We start from the raw sequence: 16,432 nt of genomic DNA, 5'->3' as shown, positions 1-16,432 counted from the left end.
CTTTTGATAGCGAACGGTGCATCTGCAACGAGTACTTCAGTTAAAAACTCAACTATATTCAGTGCTTTCCAATTTTTCACCTAAGGACAGGATGGGGATATCGAAGTACACTTTACAACCACCGTTCTGAAAGTGTTAACACGTTCCTGCAGATGCAAAGCAACATAAACCAAAACAAATGACAGCCCTAAAATCAAATGGGATGCAGTCGTAGATGTTTTAAGTAGTTTAATTCCATTTTGGGTGAACTTGTTTTTTTTCATTATTGGAGAGTGAAGCATAGTTGGAAAATTATGGGATGAAAGAAGCAGGCTAACTCATTATGCATGTAACAACTGTATGTTGCTGGAAATCTTATCTGACTTTACAAGTCTGAATCTCCATTCAAAACTAAAAAAAACAAAATGGGAATAATTATAATCATTTCATTGTTATAATTTTTAAGGTCATTCATGCAAAATATTTGGTGCTATCACTGGCACTTTGTAAGGGCTCTATAAATATTAGAAACTAAAGAAAGTAAATGGAGAGGGAAATTGGTTAAATAGGAATCCAGAGATGAAATATAAATGATAAACATGAGAGACACTATAAAAAAATAAGGAGTAGCTACAAAGAACTGAAAAATACAGGAATAAGTAAAGAAAGAATTCAGAGGACAGTAAGTTGACTTTGAGATCACCATGTCCTTGAGTGTTCAGGGGAAAATCACTATATCCTTATTTAGAGGTATTTATTGAGCAACATCACACACTAGATTCAGTGCTAGACACCATCAAATAACGTATGTACTCTATGCTACACCCACATCTTTGAGGTGGAATTTGTCATTGCCATTTTGTAGGTGAGAAAAACAAAAACACAAAATACAAAAAAAAATACAATAGCTCATATGGTAATAGTCAGGCGTATCATTTAAGCATATCATGTTCTGATCTACCCCACTGCACTTTTCACAGTATCACAGATTCTATACACATATATATTTTTTTTCCTATTCATCTTTCTTTTTTTCTGACCCACTTTTTCCCCTTCTGTGTTTTCTGAGAAATCCCTATGTGTGAACATTGAAATGATAAGAAAACCAAAATTTAGTCTCTGCTTTTAGAGATTTTGCAGTCCATGGAGGACAAAAGCTCGTGAAAAGATGCACACACCTCAACAAATGACCCTCCAACAGGGTCACCTGCAGAGTGCTATTGTTTCTCACAGTGGCTGTCTGCCTGAAATGCTTTCTTCCTTTCCAGGATCCCACATCCTGATTTTCATCCATCTTTCAGTTCAAATACATCCTCCTTTTCCATAACCCTATAGGAGCTCAGTGACCTCCACCTGATTTGAATCCTTCTGTGATTTGTGGTACACACCTGAAGAGCTTATTGAGATACACAGTATTTGGCCCAAGCTCCAAGCTTTCAGATTTAGTATCTGGGGCAGATCTATCTCCCAGATGATCTTGCTGCTGCTACTCCTGGAAGCCCGTGCTAAGCAGCTTTCTCTATCCATAGCCCTCCTGCCTTCTTTGGCACACGTCCCCTCTGGCCTTAGATAATGCCCCTATTACATATATCTAATTCCCCATTCAGCTACTAGGGCCTGGGAATCAAAGGTATTTCTTTTTTACTCTGTACCTTCCCACAGCCAGCAGGAAAGTATGCCAGTCCATAGCTAGTGTCCAGGAAATATGTTTTACTTACTGGTGTTTGGTGGATTGATTTACTGAGAGCTCAGTGGCTGTTTCTTGCCCATGACTTCCACCTCTTGTGAGGATTCCACACAGAGCAGCTGTTTAATGTGAAGTTGCGTGACTGGTGGAAATGGAAGTGAATACATGTAGATATTTGCACTATCATATCTTTCAAATAAGATTTCCCAAATAATGAACAAACGTTCCCTCCTGCTTATTTTCAGGGTAATACAGAGACAGTTTCCTTGGAAACACTCACTCTGAATATTCTAAATTTTCCAGAATGAAAAAAAAAATCTTGCCTTTACCTAATAATTTACACCATCTCCCTCATTTTTGTGTTTTGCTGAGAATACATAATGAGATCTGAATGCTGATAAATGTCAATTTTGAGGACATAATTATTGTATTCATGGATTACTCTTTTCATAAAGCCATTTTTGTCAGTCAGCCTTCCGAAGGGCAATTACCTAATAAAAATATAAAGTTTTAACTAATGATATTTAAAGTTGTGTTTTACCTGACCTCTCTCTATGGTGTCCATTTCTTTTTTTTACCAATATGTTTTATAATTTTAATTTTTTCTACCACTTCCTTCTAGAAATCAGAATTAAGTTTGTCATTTTCATGTTTGGGTTTGTGGAATGGAAATAGAATTTTTAGGCAACTTTTGAGGACTGTAATTAAATACTGACTAGCCTCAACAATGTCAAACATACGGATCCCAAAACCCCATTGCTGGGCAGAATCATCACAGCAATTTTCTTTTTTTTCTACTAGATTCAGCAGAATCTCCAAGGACTATTGTTACCATTTACTGAGTTTTGACCTAGACTCTCCCGAAGTGCCAATTATCTCCTGAGAGTAGGTTCATGAACCACAACAAGTGAAGAACAAGTTTGGCAATTATACTATTAATCTGATCTATGTTTACATGTAGATAGCCAAAACAGGTAAGTCAGTACAACAAACCCACTCAAAGGACCTATTATCTGAATTGGTTATCTATGCAGATCAAATTAGATCCAATGCCTCCCAACTATTCACTTGATCATATGTCCTGTAGATATAGCCAGAGGCTATTCTATTTGTTCTTGCCTTCACACGCCAACCTATCTATTTGTACAAAGGTACATCTGACTTTCACAGTTATTATGTATTATTAGAAAACTTTTTGAAGTTTGGAAGTATCAAAAATAGCTACTAATGGATTATTATTACATTTATTCCCCTTTGATCAACAGGATACATGTTCTATTTGCATTGCCACTCTCTTTCTTTTGCACAGTATAAACCCAAAGATTGTTTTAAGTATCTATCATCAATTAGGGTCCATCTGACCACTAACATGTAGATGGCTCTACTGGAATGAAACCAAATGGCTTGTGCATTGTGCTAGGCAAGTTCTCCACCATTGAACTACACCCCCAACACCCGTATTTACATATTTTAAAAATTTCATCACATGATTGAAAGTGTTTTTTAAACATGTCTTTAAAAAAAAAACCAGCATATCATAAACTCTTCTCTTTAGACATATACTATTGTGACTGAGAACCCTGTTTGGATTAACATTGCTTAAATTTTTCACCACTGCCCTGATCTTCATGACCACCACAAGCTGAGGTCAAGCCATTTAGACTCTCATATCCTATCTGGAGTTGTTTCTACAGCCTGCTCTGCTTGGGCTTATTATTGTACCCGAGTCCTGCTTAAATTCTGATACTATGGATTCTCTCCTCATCACTTTGAGATTTCCCCCTGTATGGATCCTGTCCCTATCCTGCTCATGCTGTGACATCCATGCAAGCTACCACACCATGAGACCATCTTCAGTGTTTGCTGAGGTCTGACTTCTTATTATGAGTTTCCCCCCTTTCTGAGTACATTGCTTATCATATTTGAGTTCTGAAATTCCCTCTAACCTATCAATGGTTCCAAACTCTACACAAAAGCTTGCCGCATTATGCCATAACTAGTATCTTTAATATTGAGTATTATGGGAATTGACAGGAAGTAAAGGAAAAGGAAAGGCAGAGGGGCTAGGATGGAAAAAAAAAAGTTCTGATTTTATAAAAATAAAAAGTAATATTGATTAAGTATTTTAGAACTTTACTGTTTTGCAACATTAGCTCATTCAAATCAAGAAGCACCCCTCTAGAATAAGCACTACAATTATTAGTATGTTGATTATGTATCTGAATCTTAGAGACATTCAAAGAAACTCTCTGTTGTCACAACATAAGCCATAATGCTCAAATTTGAACCCTGAAATTTGAACAATTTTACTATTTTGTTTTTATTGTGCGATAATAATCTCATTCGATTACTTTTCTTTCTGGGGAGGGCATGGCTGAAGATGGAACTCAGGGTCTCTCCAGTGCCAAGCCTAGGCTGTGCTGTGGAGTCACATTCCCAGCCAAACTTTTTGGTTTTATTTTGTCTTGTCTCTTAATTTTTATTTTTTTTTAAATTTTCTGCTTGATCTTATTTATTTTATACTTATTTCTCTATTTTGCTATTCTATCTTCAGTGTGTTTTTACTTAAGCACTGTTTTCTAGTTATAATTAATACATTTTTACGATATATTCATATATGGAGAAAACAAAAGACACTTAGAGAAAGAGTGACTGTGAAGATGTAGTAGGAACTAAACATGAAAGTATGTCACCTCTTGGCCAACTCTTTCTGCTTTCTAGCATAGCACCCCCTTTCCCTTCATATGTAAACTACAAGAACAATTTAAAAGTGCATTTGAAAAGAAAGCAGACCCTGTAATCAGCAAATTTAACTGCAAAATGGTAAAGGTGACAAATATTTATTTCCTTTTCAAAATATGTTTTGGCACACAGGTTCACTTCCAAAGCAAATCCTAAGTAGAGGTCAAGTATATAACATTGACAATTACCTTTGCCTACTAGGTCAGGTTACTATGGGTAGAGGAAGGGTTGATGTTCTGCAGACTTGCCCACTCTAATTCCCCCACCCTGACTCACTTCCCCAGAAGATGGGCTTTTTATTTTTTTTCCCTAATCCTAAAATATTTGCTCTAAGCTAATAGTAAACTTTTATCAGAATTCAGTGGTTCTCAAATTCAATATACATCAGAATTACCTGAGGAACTTGTTTAAGAAAAGAAAAAAAAAAACCCAGACTCTGATTCTATGTGTCTAGAGTTGAGCTCAAGTTTTGCACTTTTAATAGCTTCCAGATGCTTCTCATACTATGGTCCAAAGCCCACACCTTGAATAGCCCTGGATTAGACTATTATCTACAATATTCACAGTGACAAAATAATGTAATACGTTTTTAGTTCTTCTCTGCTCTCTTCACTAAATTAAAAAACATGAATGTTTATTACCAATGTGTTTACTATGCCCTGGTATTTAAAATGTTTTTCTCTGAGTCTTTTCTTATATAGCTGAGAGAATGAAATTGCCTCACTTACCATATGCAGAGATGAAAGGAAAACCAGTGCCTTGATTCAAAATTCTATCTTACTAGCTATCATTATACAAATGTGTACCTGACTCTGTGTAGCCAAAAAGGAGTCCTTAAAATCGGTATGAGCCAATAATGGGCTTATTTCTGACTCATGATGATCCCAAGAAGGTAAAATCTTAAAATTAAAGAAGCTTGTGTTATATTTAATAATTCCTATATTCTACTTAAGCTTTTCAACTTATATTTCAGTTAGGAAATATTTTCATTTTTTCTTCCTATTTATGACAGGAAAATTTACATTGCAAAATTACTGTCCATGACATTTCTTTTTTTCCTTTAATGAGAAAGTTTCTACAAGTGTGAATATACCAGTGTGTACATGTGCACAGGCCTACATTCCAGTGACTACCTAGTAAATGATCCAATAATTTAAAAGCTATGTCAGTGGGAAATCTTTTTAAAGATTGTTGAATCAATTAATATTCAACCAAGACTATTTGGCCCTCTGTAAAAACAAAAGCAGGTGAATGGATTTTGCATAACTTAAAAAAATGAACTTCAGAAAAAACTGAAGAATAAAACAGACTGAAATTGGTGGTAGTTTTGACAGTGGGGGTGATATGGAGGTTAGTGTAAGAAACAAGGGCATATCGGGAGCAAAACCTATGAGTTTATCTTCTTTCAGCTTTTCTCTTTTGATACTAAGTAGAATATAAATTGATGGTGCTAAATTATAATTTCCAAACATTCTCAGGCAAATACAAAATGAATGTATGTCAAATATTGTATCATCTCATTAATTGATAAATAGTGTGAAGTGAAAAGCAATTCAAATCAATTCATACATATATTTAAAAATTTTATATGTATAATAATACATACACAAAATCAGCAATACTAAATTGATTTGTTAATAGATACAAATCTTATTAATATTCTATAGGAAATAAGCTGTGATGCTGGGATTTATCTTTTCTACAGGATAGAAATCAATTGCATCTTTACTTGCCAACATTTATCTATACTTCTATGGACAATAACAGTTTGCATTTCTATCTGTTTTCTACAATTTATCTTCTTCCCCTACAGAATTGTAAAGATGGCTTTTCAATGGAAAGATAATCAAAGGTACACATCCCTGCAGGGTCATGCTCTTGAAGGGTCTGCTAGACAATTATCAGTGCAAAGAAATACGGTACACTTCTTTGTTCATTTCCAAAACTGAGGCATTTTTGTCTATTAGTAGACATCTCAAATTGTCTTCCTCACATATTTCAATTACATTTCTTTGCAAAGTCCTTAATCTTTCACTCAGACTTTTGCACCTGTATAACTTTATGTGGAGGATGTAAAGGAAAGTGAGGGAAAGATTGTCACATGGGGATATATATGCCTTTGCCACCCTCTCCACCACTCTCTAGGAGACCTTCCTTGTGGCACATACAGCAGACAGAAAACTGAAACCTGGCCTCATGGGTCCCAGATCATAACCCTACCTAAAAATGTCACCGGGTTAGGAAAGTACAATTTAGTGAGTGCTCCCTGGCAAGGGGTAAATGTTTTTTCAGAGGTCAATACTTTACCCAAAAGGCATGAAAGTTTAGTGATTGGATTTCAGGTGAGGATGTACGATGATTCTGGAGAGGTTTTGGAGCAGGGAGCCTAAGTTAGAAAAAAAAATTAATGAGGACATTAAGGTAAAACCACCTGCTGAAATATTTAATCTTGTTTTGCTCACATGTCAGCATAGTAAAGAAAGAAACCTAAGGGATTAGGAGAGTCCAGTGCCACTCCAGTGGATTCCAAACCAGATTGAGTGGGAGTTGTTATGAAAACCTGCCTTGATTTCACACCTTCCTGCTAAAAGATGTTATCACCCTGCCAGTTCTCTGAAGTGAGATAGGCTGTTCTGGGAGAAGGAGAGCCAGCTGACAGCCCTGAAATGCGCCTTGGGTTTTGCAGCTGGAGAAGACATAGATCAGAGTGGAGATTCAAGAAAATCCTGTCCCACATGGATTCTGATAAATATGCAAGCACTGAAACATTAAGCTACCATTGTCAGCAATCTTAGATCCTATTATTTTTTTTTCCTCTCCTGCTAAGTTCTTTTATTAGCCACAACGATAATGATGCTAATAATAATCTACTTATCCCAGCCTCTGGAATGATTCTTAATAATTTATGATCTCCACTTTTTGTCTAAAATTCAGCACAATTCAGCCTTAAAAAAAAAGAAAAAAAAATGAAGTTACACACAGAAAATGAATTATGCACCAAATTGTAAATATTCCATTTCTTTTGCTGATCTGAAACTCCCCAAAGAAATATGAACACTTGATTTAAAATTCAGCTGCAGTGACATTTCCTAGCTGGAAAGAATACTTGCACAAATTCACAAGTATTTGCAAAAAGATAACTTTTTTTGGTGGATACTAGTACATTCTAATGTGTTTTTAAAAACTATCCTGTGCTTAAATTTCTCAAAATGAATAAAATATTTCTTAGTGAAATCTAGTTCTGTGAATAGACTGTAGCAACATGTCAGCAAGAAGGGACATTACATCGCTGGGGATAAGTTCAGGATCAGAAATAGGCATGCGATGCAACTTCCTACCTGCAAAATGGCAAAAGCCATAAAATACTCAGTTGCCCACTGCTGACCTAACTGTCCCATATATTGGCCAACCTATATGTCACAACTGAAAACTATGAGCCTGCTAATCTTTTAAAAGAGATGGGAAAACCCACATATTGTTTTTTGCTGGGATTTCCAAACATAAAATGTCAAATAAATTAAGCTCAGATATCTACTACTATTACTAATAGTATTATTACTGAGTTACTCATGATTCTCATTTCTTTATGTTTGTTTTTTAAAAAACATTGTTCAGGCACAAAACAATTAGAGTACATTCTTGCTTTGCTACATTTGATGACTTATGAACCAAATATGCTAACTGTTCAAGTCCTTTGGCCATGTGGGACAGGAAGAACCAAATAACACTAGCCAACAACCATCTTTATTTTATGATTTCACAACACACAGACATATAGAGTATATCATTTCAACCTGAATATCTTAACATTGCATTGAATAGTTGACGTAAGTAGCTGTTAACTTTTTTTGCATATTAGCAATGATAGGTGACTCATACAGCAGTTTATTTAACATTCTCTCAACCCATATTTAATGACCATATAATTCAATTTTTATTCCATGTACTTTAATCATATAAACCTGGGAGACGATATGGCTGGGACAGTTTATCCAATGTTTTTGATGGATAACTGAAGATTATAGAGATTATAAATGAGAAAGCTAGATTCCTGACTCCTATTAATCATAATTAATTGTCACTCCAGAGAAACTCTACAGATGCTTGGGGTCAGAACCACCATCAGCTTGTCAAAAATGCACAGCTTAAAGCTCTAACATAGAAGGCAGGACTACAGAATCAGAACATGTAGGTTCAGGACCTAATAAAAATAGAACTTAACCACCATCCCAAAAGGCTTGCTTCTAGCAAATTCTTCCCTAAATTCCCTGGGATTGCTTGATTAGTTGGAGTTGTATTACTAGATATTGCCCTGAGTGTTCTTTTAACCTGGAAGAGTGGCTAAGAAGCAGGCCTTGGTCTGGTAGGAAAACACAATATTTGGCCAGGGGAGACATGTCACCAAAAGGCCTGCATCTAAAAGAAATAGGGTTAGCCAGAAAGTGAAGACTACCAGAGAGAGCCCACTGTAAGGAAGACGCTGTGTGCTTCATCCAAGAGGCTGCGTCTTCTCTGATTTCCATAGAGCACTACGGCCTTTCCAAACAATTTCAAATTAGGCAAAAGTTTGTGGAATAAAAATGGGTAAATCCTATTCCTTTTGTACTGGTTCACAAAATACTCATATCAAAATGTAACAAGTGATAAGTTTTGTTTTTAATATTCTCCCATTCCCTTATTTTATTTAAACCTTTCATTTTTTTTCATATATATCCCAGGCATATTAGTAGATCTCTGAAAGCCACTAGAAACACAAATGATAAAGGCTCTAGTGGTGACATATGAGTCCATTGATGGCCATTGTTCAATTCCATATCATCTTTCAGATTGAATAATCCCTTGCCCGTCTCAAACCAGACAGCACAGGCTGTTGTTGCCTCCAGGTCTCCTGGTACAATTTACCCAGACTTCTTCCATAGTTTTGTTTTCCATAGAGAAATAACATTGCTAAAAACAAAGAGTAATTAATTAAGACAAAATTCACATTGCAAGATTTCATTTTCTCCTCCTTCAAATATTTTACATAAATGTCTTTGCTGGAAAAAAATGAATTGTTCTACACATGGCAAAATGATACCTAACACACACGCATGCACACAAACGTTTCCAAAGAAATGCTGGCTTATCACAATTGACAAAGTAACCCAATACCATATTACAATATTGCTAAAGTAATAAAGCTTTTTTTTTCTTCATGAAGTATATCTAACAGCAATTGCATCTGTCTATCTGACTGTATGTATGTCTCCCTCAATCTCTCACTCACCCCTTCATTCAGTCACCCTCCCATTTTAGTCTTTGGCTTATCAATATATCAAAAAAGCAAATGTGACCACTCCTCCATATATCTGCTTTTCAGATTTCATTCACCTCTGACCTATAATGGTCCAATTTAGCTCAAGTACTTTTATTTATGCTATTCCCTAGACCTATACATTTTGATCAAAGAAACGACACTCACTGTTCAGTGCCTTCAGAGAGCACTTTGCAGGTACCATCCGTTCAGAAAAAGCAGTCACCCAATACATGAGATTGTGACAAGGTATAATGTAATGGTAGTTATGCGAACCTCCAATAAACCAGTGCTACTTCACAGATTACTTGGAGAGAAAGTCTCTTAGCGTGCTTGAAGAAGTATGAAATGAATTTCATTTCCTTCTCATTTGCCTTGCTTCTGAAAGGTTTCATGCAAGATATGTGACCAACTATTATAGTACTAATCCATCCATGACAGAGCTCAATTTTCTCTGAGAATTTACTTCTGAATGGGCTTCCGAAATACTTGAAAGCTCAAAATTAAAGTACACTGAACAGAGCAGCCACTGAGCTGTGGACAACTGTCAGTCAAGAAAACCAGTTGGAACAAAATGTAAATTAGATTTTATTTTATTTTATTTTATTTTTTAAAGTGATCTATAACGGTGAGGTGGTAAAGTTTTATAGACCATTTCCAAACAAGAACAATAAGGAGGGCAGTGGCAAGAACTCTTGTTGTGAGCTTTCCCTCATTATTGCCAATGAAAATGGGGGCTTGTGTTATGGAAACTGGAGACAGGATCTGCAAACACTGTGGCTTTTGTAGGTACTCTTTGTTCTGGTGGATGAAAGAGTGGAAGAAGAACCACTGTCTGCCAGTCACTTGAGATAATGTCTCTTAAATAGCTGACATTGCAAGTGGTGCTCCTGTGGTCAGGAAGCTGTGGCCCGGATATCACTAAGGTTAGTTCTATGAAGGAAGGACTGTTTTGATCAAGTGAAATAGCAAGAGCTTTACAAACCTTCTCTGTTTTCTCTCTAAACATTGGGAGGTTAGAGATCTGCTGGACTAAAATGGAAAACATGGCAGGCACAATTTCTAATCATTCTACTTTGTGGAGGAATAAGGTCCCTACCTATTGGGACCAAAAGCTTCCATGTCATGCCTAGCACACATCTGCTTAATGCTCAGTGAGGATACAAGAACATGTAGAATCTACTTCTTGATATGAACACCCAGCATTCTCCTAACAGGGGGAGGGAGGGCAAGAAGAACCACAATTCTTCCAGAAAGTTCCCAATTTATAATGTGAGCAACAAACTCAGTCGCTAAAAATGAAATGTACTTTTACACTGAAACAGCAGAAGTTCAGTGAACAGATCTATGTATACAATAGACCTAGGGCTATTTTTGTTGAGGAAGATACTTTTACAGTCTTTTTTGTTTGTTTCCTTTTGAAAGTCTTGGGTGTAATATTTTACTGGGGTGTTGACAGCTAGGTTGAAACAGACATGTGAGCATCTAAAGGTGATTTTACAAATGATATTAGTCCCTACTCTTACAAGAAAAGATTGATTAAAAAGAGAGTTGGTAAAATAGAGTGGATCTCTGCATGGTGGCACTAAAGAGGGGCAGGAAAGGAGCCAGGGTTTAGAATACCTGGGCAGGAGAAACCCACAAACTACATTCTGACTTCTCCAAGGTGCCTCATTTTTATTTATGTATTTATTTTTCTAGTTTGTTTCTGTGTTTGTATTGCCTTTGTTTTTTATTTGTTTGGTTGTTTTTTGTTTTTGTTTTGGCTTTGGTTTGGTTTTGGTTTATATAAATAGATGAATTTTTATTTCCTCAGGCTGGTAGCTCAAATCAACCTGATAAAGGGTAGAACGTGATTACACAATTTTCACAAAGCTCCATCTTTCTGGGTTTCTGTAATAGTTGAAAATTTAAAATATTAATGATTTCAAAACCCTCCTTCCCCTTTTCCATCTAGAGTAGGCCAGCATGCCACAAAATTAGATGTTGTAGTGTCTCTCCCTCATGACATCAGGATACTTGATTGAAAAGTCTAATCCAAAGTGAAACAAGGAATAATAAAAAATTGGCTGATGAGTTTGTTTTTCAGTTTGTATTTTTTTTTTTTCATTTTTAAAGGCCAAATTCAACAAGTTGAAAACATCTTTCCAATTTTAGTTGCTGAAAATAAGCTTAATAAGCTGGGACTTCATTTAATATCTGAGTGTAATAATTTAAAAAAAAACACTTAAAACTTTTCTGAATAATCTAAAACATAGAAAGGTCACTGTGCTAAAAGAATCATTTAAGTATTCATATAAGCATAAGGTGCAAAATACCATCTAGCTTGAAGGCCTGCCTCATTCTAAAGTTAAAATATAAAATTTGACTTGATTCCTTAGCAAAATGTTTGTAACAAGAATGAGCAAGATAGGGCAAAAAGGGGAAAAGGTGAAGAATGATGCTACTAGAAGGTTTTAGGTTTATATGAGAAACCACAAATTCAGTGCTGCGTACTTCTGTAGCAAAGTACACACTGAAGCTGAAGGGTGAGATTTAATTAACAGACCTATGAAGATGGGATTCCCAAGTTGTGACTGTCCAGTCACATCACTTGTTTCGAGATTTTTGTTGTTGTTGTTTATTTGTTTGTTTTGCTTTTTCCTTTTAGTTCTGGAGTAACCTTTAAAAAGGCAATGATGAAATGTTAGGGGACAGTGTGGTCCCCAGCCTGTCTTACCAACAGGAAACAGTGGGGCCTTGAGGAGGCGGAGCCTAGTAGAAGGTTTTATATCATTTAGAGTGTGCCCTTGAAGAAGGTGGATGGTCCCTGGTCTCCTCTCTCCTTTACCTCCTCACCATGAGGTGAGCAGGTGGCTGCACCATGCACTCTCATCACGATGTGCTGCCACAGGTTCAAAGCAATAAGGCTTTGAGTGGGCTGAGACTTCTAGTTATGAGCCCAGAGAAACCTCTTTATAAGTTGATCAGGTCATATGCTTGTTATAGTATCAAGGGGTGTCTAACCCAACATGCAACTTCAGTTAGCCTACCTGCTCCAAGTTTGGGGGTCTTTGCCAAATGTACTGATTTCTCTTCTTATTAGTTATGCCTCAGGAGTGATCTCTCAGCTACAATGTTTGAGAGCTCTGTTTCCTTCCCAAGTAATGAAAGAGAAGGGACCAAAGGCAGGTTCTTATTACATCTAGTCAAAACTGCTAATATCTGCAGCAGAACTCTTCAAAAACAGAAAGATAAAAATAAATAGCAAAACAAAAAGTAATAAAGACATGTGTTTTATTTGATTCCTTAAAACATTATTTTCCTTTAGAACTTCACTGTAGCTAAGGAATGACATTTGACATTTTATGTTGTCTCTATGTTTCTAACATGATGGCAGCTTCTCCTCCTTCTCTTCCTCCTCCTTCTCCTCCTCTTCATCATCATCCTCTTCCTTCTTCTCTGCCTCATAGTTCTTTTTTTCTTTCTTTTTTTCTTTTTTTTTGTTCTGGAGATTGAATCCAGGGGTGTTCAACCACTGAGCCATATCCCCAGCTCTTTTATTTTTATTCTGAGACAGGTTTGCTTAAAGCTTCACTGAGTAGCTGAGACTTGCTTTGAACTTGTGATCCTCCTGCCTCAGCCACTCAAGCTGCTGAGATTACAGGAATAAGATACAATGCCCATCACTCCTACTTTTATTATTATAACACTTTGTTCTTGATCTAGAATAGCACTCTATAAGGTAAAAATCTTCACAAATTAGAAGTTAAATGTTCTGGATAAGTACTGCCACTGTCTGTATTATGGAGACAGTCCATTAATTTACCCAAGCCTGTTTCCTTGGTGATAATTAAATCGGCAACAAATCAATCTAGTTTACTCTTAAAGAATATAAAGAATAATACTTAAACATTGAAAAGATATTGAAATTTATACTCACTTAATTTAGTGAAAAAAAAATCAGCTGTTCCTATTGCTAACAGCTACAAATAGTCATGTGGGACCAGAACGCATCATTTGCTTCTGTGCTTTGGGCATGGTCAATGGCCCATCTAGAATGATAAGCTATCATCTATCTACCTACCTACCAAATTCTTATTATTTAACCCTTATCTTTCTTCTCTTTATCATCAGATCTTCTCAGATCAATGAATGGACACTGTTTTTTATCTATACACCCACAGCCCACATTTGCAGCATCCATTTGATTGTGCACATTACATATCCTATTTTGATTTTGAATTGATACAAAAAAATTGAAAAGCGTTATGGATTTGTTCAGTTGGCTTCAGCTATAGTTCAGAGTGCTTTTCTTGCATGCACAAGGCCCTAGGTTCAATCCCCATCAACACAAAAAAGAAAAAAAAAAGATTAAAAAGTATTTAAATTTTCAGGGTGTTATACTTTAATTAAATGTGGTTAATGCAAGTTTTTTCATAGCAAGGATGACTTTTTGTATCCAAAAAAGTATCTTGCACAGGACTTTGAACATAACTCTCCAAGAAATGTCTAATTATTAATAGTGGTTCAATTACCCAGTGTTGACAATTCCATTCTCCAGCAAGTGCTATATACTTCATTGATTTTTCTGGCCTCAAAGAGGAGCCTTCCATGTTTTTGTAAGAAAATTTTCTGAGGATACTAAGAAGTAAAACAAGTCATAATTCTACTGATGCTCATCATGAGCCTCATCATTTCCACACAAACTCCAAGAACCCTTGGGTTTTTCCCGAGATGTCTAGTTATTTTACACTCTGATGGAGATGACAGAACTGAAGAAATGAGGCAAATTGAAAGCCCTTGCCTCTGAGATGTACCATTAGTCATCTAGCATCTATTTAATTATGGTTTGGCCATGTCTTACCTTCTTGCAAGCATGGAACAACAAAGAATTCTGTACTGTGAGCCACAGGAAGTAAAAATGGAGCATAAATATTTTTCATCTGCCAAGTAAGTATTTTTATTCCATGGGCATAGTGTTTTTTGTATTTAAAATGACAGATCCTGTCACAAAGGGTCTTAATATTATATTGAAAAGATATCTGTATTACAGCAGAGGTTAAAAAACTCATTTATTTATAAGACTCTCAGGTCCTGGAGAGGTCTTCTGCCTCTTTTTCCCTGCAGACAGTTAATATCATTGAAAATAAAAAGCTGTTATATTATATGACAAGATGCAGTGGTATTAAAAACAAACACAGGCTGGATAGTGCCAGAAATGTGCTCCAATACTGGTAAACTGTTGACTGTAATTGGAAAAAAAGTAGGTGCTATTTTGTTGTTGTTGTTGTTGTTGTTTTATTTCTGGTTTCTTTGTTGTTGTTTTTATTTTTCGATTCCAGCTAATTTTTGCATTTTTTACATGTAGATCAGATGTATTAAAAACTTACAAAATAAGTTATACACAATGAAGCAACCTTTATTTGGGGGTTTCTAGATAAAGCAAAAACATAACCACCTAAGGAGCAGATGAAAGATGAGAACTGATCATCAAACTTACTGAAGGGAAAGCGTTTCTTTCCTAGCCTACAGAGACACTCACAACCTTATAAAGGCAAGAGGCAATAAACTGAAAGAGCTGGCTAAAATGAAAAGTGAGAGCCATTTGCTCCACTGCAGCCCTCTGGCCTTTCCTGCCTTTATCCCTGAAGCTTTGGAACTTAGCTCAAAGAGTGAGGGGACTCAGAGACTGGAACTGCACCTTCTGAATACGCGGCCCATCAGTGCGGTGCAGAAGCATCTCTACCTGATATCAGACATGCACAGGGAGTCCCTCTGCAGGATTCCACGGATCTTCTGATGAGCTCCAATTCATCTAATGAAGCCAATGACAACTGCTCTTACTATAGTAAAGGGTGTATAGTAAAGGATCTTTGGGAGCCCCATGGGACCAGAGTGAATGGCTACAGACTGGTAAGTTTGTGTAAGAATCATCTGTACCTACATTAGTAAACTTAAAAAAAAAAAAAAAAATCACTGAAGGGAGGTCTCCAAAAGGCCTGTGATCAGAGCTACTCCTGAGGCTGAGGCAGGAGGATCACAAGTTTGAAGACAGTTGAAGACAGTCTCAGCAACTTAGTGAGACTTTACCTCATAGGCTCATATGGGAAATACACACACACACACACAAACAAACAAACAAACAAACGAAACAAACAAAAATCCCTGTAACTAAAAAGAGCTGGGGATGTGATAATACACCCATGGGTTCCATCCCCAAGAATAAAAAATAAAAGAATAAAATAACAACTTGCAATTTAGTAGGAAATTAGTTTCACCATTTTACCTAAGTATACACTGGTAAGAGAAAAGCTATATGTTTAAGCCCTTATATATGTACAAAATTCCATTTAACTGTTCTTGAAACCAAGGTTCATATCAGGTGAGGAAGAAACAGCTGGAGGGGTGGTGATAATTTCATTTTTTAATTTGTCTTCTCTGCCATAGGCATTCTTCAACTCAAAGCAATGCTTTCAGTTTCTCTCATTCTCTTTGTGTTCGAAGGAAAACCAAATTAGATTGCGGATTTCCATCAGTCAAGGCCACAGAACACCTTGGATCAATTCACTTAGGAGGGATTTACCCAGTACTGCTGTAGAAACCATGTTACAAAAGCACAATGGAGAATCCACAGTCCTTACTCTTACGATACCTGCAATCCTGGTAGGAAGATGAGACACCCACAGAAAGGCTCTTCAGCACCTTGCTCATGAAGCTGCACAAAATACACAAGTCTGTAAGACAGGATG

The sequence above is a fragment of the Callospermophilus lateralis genome, chromosome 17 (assembly GCF_048772815.1).
Source record: "Callospermophilus lateralis isolate mCalLat2 chromosome 17, mCalLat2.hap1, whole genome shotgun sequence".
Taxonomy (NCBI): Eukaryota; Metazoa; Chordata; class Mammalia; order Rodentia; family Sciuridae; genus Callospermophilus; species Callospermophilus lateralis.
Note: the sequence above shows the minus strand (reverse complement) of the source record.